The sequence below is a fragment of the Phodopus roborovskii genome, unplaced genomic scaffold (genome assembly GCF_943737965.1).
Source record: "Phodopus roborovskii unplaced genomic scaffold, PHOROB, whole genome shotgun sequence".
In the NCBI taxonomy this organism is placed as follows: Eukaryota; Metazoa; Chordata; class Mammalia; order Rodentia; family Cricetidae; genus Phodopus; species Phodopus roborovskii.
Genome location: NW_026125391.1, coordinates 25,353,861 through 25,360,318, shown reverse-complemented (window position 1 = coordinate 25,360,318; position 6,458 = coordinate 25,353,861). Strand labels below are relative to the sequence as shown.

At 38.9% G+C, this 6,458-nt stretch overlaps 1 pseudogene; it reads right to left on the bottom strand.

Annotated features, from left to right (window-relative positions):
- Window positions 1-5,546: 5,546 nt before the first annotated feature.
- On the bottom strand, window positions 5,547-6,195 carry LOC127214973 (60S ribosomal protein L6-like; annotated as a pseudogene).
- Between the last annotated feature and the right edge of the window lie 263 nt (window positions 6,196-6,458).

The following is a 6,458-nucleotide window of genomic DNA, read 5'->3' as shown; positions in this document are numbered from 1 at the left end:
TAATGTTCTCTGTCATATAAGGAGTCCAGATGGTTCTAATAAAGTTCATCTCGAAAGAGTTTGACATTGCATTTCCTATAAATTTTTTATATGAAAACATTAGTATCTAAAATATTAATGATTGATTCAAGTTTCAAGAAAATATGACTATAATTAATCCCTTACACACCTTTAGTTAAGTGTACTGTTCCCCCTATATTATCTTTATATATCTTCTGCATGAAATTTCCTTCATCCTGTGATTTTAGCCTGTTTAAAAACATTTAGTTGCCATTAAGTCAAATATCCAAGTTGATATTTATTTGACTGCAGTTCTCTGCTAGGTAGAAACAGTATTGAATTTTAAATGTTCTGATTTGTCACTTTCTAGCTATTCAATTCCCTGGGGTGTCAACTCTAAAAGAGACCAACAATGCTATACAAACACACACACAAGCACATACAAATGCAAAGATATTTGTTTACAGCCATTTTGGAGATCAGTATGGCTGATACTCAGGAAAATGGGAATCAGTCTACCACTGGACCCTTCAATCTACTCTTAGGGATATACCCCAAAAATCTACATCCATGCAACAAAGACATCTGTTCAACTATGTTCATAACAGCATTATTTGTAATAGCAAGAACCTGGAAGCAATCTAGATGTCCCTCAAGTGAAGAATGGACAAAAAGGATGTGGTACATTTACACAATGGAATACTACTCAGTGGAAAAAGAAAAACAATGGAATCTTGAAATTTGCAGGCAAATGGATGGCACTTGAAGAAACCATCCTGAATGAGGTAACCCAGTCACAAAAAAGAGGAACATGGTATGTACTCATTCATATATGGATTTTAGGCATAGAGCAAAGGATTACCAGCCTACAGTTCACACAGCCAGAGAATCAAGGATACAAGGACACTAAGAGAGTTATACAAGGTCCCTCTTGAGTATATTAGGAGCAAGGGTGGGGGCAGTGAGTGGAGAGGTAGTTAGGAGAAAGAGAAGAGGAGAAGAGGAGGGAGAGGAGAACATGAGGGACCTGGAAGATTGAGTCAGGGAAAGAATAGAAGAGAGCAAAAAAAAAAAAAAAAAAAAAAAAAAAAAAAAAAACAGATACCATAAGAGGGAGCCATTATAGGTTTGAAGAGAGAACTGACGCTAGAGAAATGTCCAGAGAAGTATAAGGATGACCCCAACTAACAATCTGAGCAACAGTAGAAAGGCTACCTTAAATGCCCTTCCCTGATAATGAGATTGGTAACTAACCTACATGCCATTATAGAGCCCTCATCTAGTATCTGATGGAGACAGAAGCAAACACTCACAGCTAAACCCTGAGCTGAACTCTTGGAATTCAGTTGCAGAGAAAGAGGAATGATGAGCAAAGGGGTCAAGAACAGGCTGCACAGACAGCTGACCCGAACAGAAGAGAGCTCATGGACCCCAGACTGATAGCTGGGAAACCAGCATTGGACTAACCAAGACCCTTTGGACATGGGTCTCAGTTGGAAGGCCTGTGCAATCTATGGGACCTCTGACAGTGGAACGAGGATGTGTCCCTGGTCCATGAAAGGACTTTGGGAACACAGTCCCCATAAAGGTATACTCCCTTAACCTAGAGACAGGAGGGAGGGCCTAGGCCTTACTCCAAATAACTTCGAACATTTTGATGATCTGTCCTGGAAATCCTCACCCTCCCTATAGAATGTGTGGGTAATGGGATGGGGCGGGGAGTCAGAAGGCATGGGAGAGGGGACTGGGATCAATATGTAAAGTAAGAAAATAATAATAAATAACTCTAACATGTTACCTAGACACAAAGGACTCTCAGAGATAATTTCCATTGTCCAGGAATATATTGAAGTACATCATAGAAGCCTTGGTTTCTGGCTTCTTGTTCAGGCTTACATGTGTGGATTTTTTTTCAGCAATAAAGAGATAGATAAAACTACAGTTTAAACTTTTATAGATTTATTATCTACAATAGAGTTAATACTAGAGTATTTTTCTCATTAATACTGTCATTGACAACATTCCTATTTTTTGTACTATGTCTCAGATTGAGTCTGAGTTTTCGGGAAGTGTCTACTGTTCACAATCTTTTTAAATATATTTCTTTAAATGGTTTTCTACAAACAACCTTTAACAGAAAGTGTTATTGCATACTTCAGAAGATGGCTGTGTCCCTTTATTCTATAGCTTCTGTAGTTTATGAGATTTAGCACCACAGGAATTCAAGGTTCTTTTAAAACCTCAATAATCAAACCCTATGAAATATATATGTTCAAATGAGACTACAAAATGTAAGTCTATGAAAGCTAAGTGTGAGGCAGATAAAGAATGAGAACATTAGATTCAAACACAGAGAATAAGCACATGAAGTCTGATGATCAGTTATTACATAGGAGGATATTTAGAGAAACGACTCCATGAAGAGCTTAGTGCTGTTGCAGATGACTTGGATTAAGTTCCCAGCACCCAAAGCACCTCACTACCACCTGTAATGTCAGTTCTAGAGCATCTCATAATTCTCTTCTGGTCTCCATGCAACACTCTAGAGGAAACAGATCTAGGAAGAAAAAGTCTAACTCCTTCATGGCCTAATGCTATTAATTGCAGGAGAGGAGACATTATAGAACAAGTGGTGCTTGGCTTCAAAGCATGTGCTTTGCATCTGGTGCTGGGGATCAAATCGTGAGGCAGCTGCTTGACTCTGCTGTTAGTCAAGTTCTCATTTCTACAAATGGTAGACAGTTGGCAGAGATTTATATGAGGAGTCAATGGGATTGTATACAAAAGGACATTAAGAGATCCTTTTTAAATTTCTTTTATGTTTTGAGATTATAATATAAGTACAATGGCCTCCTTTTACATTGACTGATATTTTGTGCATCTATGTATGTATATTCCTAAATACATATATATAACCTGCTCAGTCTGTACAGTGTTTCTTTGTATGTATGTTTTCTGGGCTGCCATCTGTTATGGAGCAACCAATTAGTGAGTTTTTCCAAGGAAAGGACAATTTCTCCTGTTCTCAGTATTCTTTGGTCACCAGTAGTCTTTTGTGTAGGGTTGAGGCTTTGTGGTCTTTCCTTGGATCCCCTTTTACATACATACATACATACATACATACATACATACATGTATATATATATGAAAAAAGCCTGTTTTATATATCAGTGCCAATTCTCGCACCCTCCTGTCTTCCCCTGTTCTCTTCACCAACCCCCATCCAATCCCCTTTATGCTCCCCAGGGAGGGTGAGGCCTTCCATGGGGAGTCTTCAAAGTCTGTCATATTATTTGGAGCATGGTCCAGGCCCTCCCCCATGTGTCCAGACTGAGTGAGTATCACTCTATGTGTAATGGGCTCCCAAAGTCCATTCGTATACTAGGGATAAGTACTGATCCACTACCAGAGGCCCTATATATAGACTGCCCAGTCCTCACAACTAATACCACATTCAGGGAATCTGGGTCAGTACTATGCTGGTTTCCCAGCTATCAGACTGGAGTCCATGAGCTCCCCCTTATTTGGGCCAGCAGTTTCTATGGGTTTCTCCAGCCTGGTGTTTGACCCCATTGCTTATCACTCCTCCCTGTCTACAACTGAATTTCAGGAGTTCGGCTCAGTGTTTAGCTGTGGGTTTCTGCCTTTGCTTCCATCAGGTACTAGGTGAAAGCTCTAGGATTGCCCATAAGGTAGTCATTCATCTCATCAGGGAAGGGCATTTAAGGTAGCCTCTTCACTATTGCTTAGATTTTTAGTTGGGGTCATCCTTGTAGATCTCTGGGCATTTTCCTAGTGCCAGACTTCTCTTAAAACCTGTAATAGCTCCCTCTATTATGGCATCTTTTTTCTTGCTCTCCTCTATTCTGTCCCTGACTCAATCTTCCTGCTCTATCACCTCCTCTTTTCTCTAACTCCCTCTCCCCTACCCCCATGTTTTCAATTTTCATGGGGGATCTTGTTCCTTTCCCCTTCTCCAGGGGACTATTATGTGTCTCTTCATATCCTTGTTCAACACCTTTCCTCAGGCATGTTGGTAAGACTTCATGAGTGTATCTTCTGAAACAGCTAGGAGACAGTCTTTGAACATTGTAACCAGAACAATGTCTGTCACTATTGTGTTAATCTGCCTAACTAAAGAAGTCATAAAATTTAGAGTCTTTGTTTTTTCCTATCTCTTAATAATTAATTCTAAGAATAAGGATACCAAGCATTTCATAGTTGATTTGGGTGAAAAATTTTTTTATCATGTGGTGTCTTTCTTCAATTTAAAACTTTTGTAGTCAAAATTACATATTTTTATAAGTCATATATGAAAACAAAAAGGAAGTATTTGCAAATACTCAGTCATAATTTCATATTCGTGTGTCTGTACCTATTTGTCTACCTGTCTACATTCATACATAATTGTAAATACCAGGTATATAATTTATATATTGCTTGGTATCTCATAAATGTTTTTATTTCTCTCCAGATACTAAGACATCACCTGCAAGGGCAGAAACATATTGGGCCCTGTTGACACAAAATCTTGATATTGACTTTTATTTTGTTTTCCTTGGTCAACATCTTAGTTGAATCCATCACCCAGTTTTAATGATTTAGGTTCATCACTTTTTTTAGTACTTGGTTTGTAGCAGGAAAAATGCTCTACCAATTAGAAATGCTATTTTTCTTTTAATTTGTGGCATACTTTTCATTTTTATAATTAGTACTAGGTTAAAACTATTCTTCTTTTGTAGTAGCTCCTCTACTAAAATAATGTGAAAGCCTAATGTAAACCTGACCACTAATGACCACTTGTGGGAGGACAGGAGCAGAGTTGCACAATAGCACCAAATTTTCCCTGGTGACTGAAAAGTTTGACTCTTTCTCAGACATCTTTGTAAATGCTATGGTTTCTTATCAACAATTTTTAAGACCACTAACTTACACACTTAAATATTCATTCACAAAAATGTTCTAGGTTTGCTTGTGATACATACTCAGAGAGGTATGTAGTCTTATTTTTTTTTTTTTTTTTTTTTTAACCATGGCTCATTTCTCTGGTAGAATTGATTCCTACCTGTGGAGTGGTGGGGGAGGGAGGGGATGGGAGGGTGGTTGGGGGTATGGGAGGGTGGAAGAGAGGGAGGGAAGGAGAGGAGACAGGGAAAGGGAACTGGGATTGATATGTAAAATAAGAAAGAAAGAAAAATAATGAAAGTGACATCTTAAAAAAAAAAGTATTGATTCCCTGACCTAATTATTGACTAGAATTTTTGATTGAAACACTGTATAAGATCATGTCCTGTTCATCATGGAGTGGCAATTATGAGGCTCTGTGAAAGAGATTTTCCTCATTCCTTAATATTAGGTGACCCTATTGTGCCTATCAGTGTTAATATATTTTGGACTCCAGGTGCACGGTTAAAATCGGATTTGACTCACCTGTAACAAGTGTGCAGAGTACTTCTTTGTGTTACCAGGATTTTCTTTGCTCTTTTTTTTTTTTAAACATATGAAGCTGTTTAATTAGGTTGATAGCAATTTAGAAATTTAGCAATTTAGAAAACAAGTTTGTGATGATACATCCCCTTTGTCAGAGAGAACTTAAGCCCTGAAGCTGAGGAACCGTTTTGATCTTTGGCAAAAGCTGGGAGTGCACGGTTTTCTGATTGGCCTTATGCTGCTCTGTAATCTCATATTTCTCCTTTTTGTGTTGAAGGCACCTCCTGGTGCCTGGACTTGTGCAGCTGCTTCTTCTTGTAATAAGCATCAGTCAGGTGTTTGGGGATTTTAACCTTGCTGATACCAACTTTTGTAGATGTGGTAATGACAAATTTCTGCTGTGTTCTTCACAGAGGAACTGTTGAGGGCGAAAGGTCCTGTCACAAGTAGCAAGCCTCTGCCCACCTGCTTCAAGAAAACCACCCTGTTCCCCCTGTGGCGCCCGGCGAGGATCAGGACAGTCCTTAGAATGATGCTAGTAGGCAACTTTCCCACAATCTGACTGAAGGGCTTTTTGCCATGGCTCAGCAGCTTCTGAGGAACATCTTCAGTAGGGTAAAACTTGGGCATTTTTCGAAGCTTCACCACAAGGGTACCACCATTCTTGTTACCACCAATTGGTTTAGTGACAGTAGCAAGGACCTTCTCCTTCTTTTCAACCTTGGTTTTTGCAGCTGAGTATTTTCTTTTGTACAGGGCCTTTCTGGAATACGTTCACTGTTCTATTTTTACTCCACCTCAATTCCATTACTTATTTCCTTCCTACCTCGTGGCATCTGAAATTATCTGCTTGAGGTGATGTATCAGGGTGAGTTACTATAGTGAATACTTACATAAAACACATGGATATTCCTGCATTTTTGGTACCTACTTTAGGCTTTCATTGGATGAGAGAATGTCCATTCAGTCTTGATGGCTAAGAATGGAATCTGACATATCAGAAGTGAGCAAATCTTATTTTATATGAC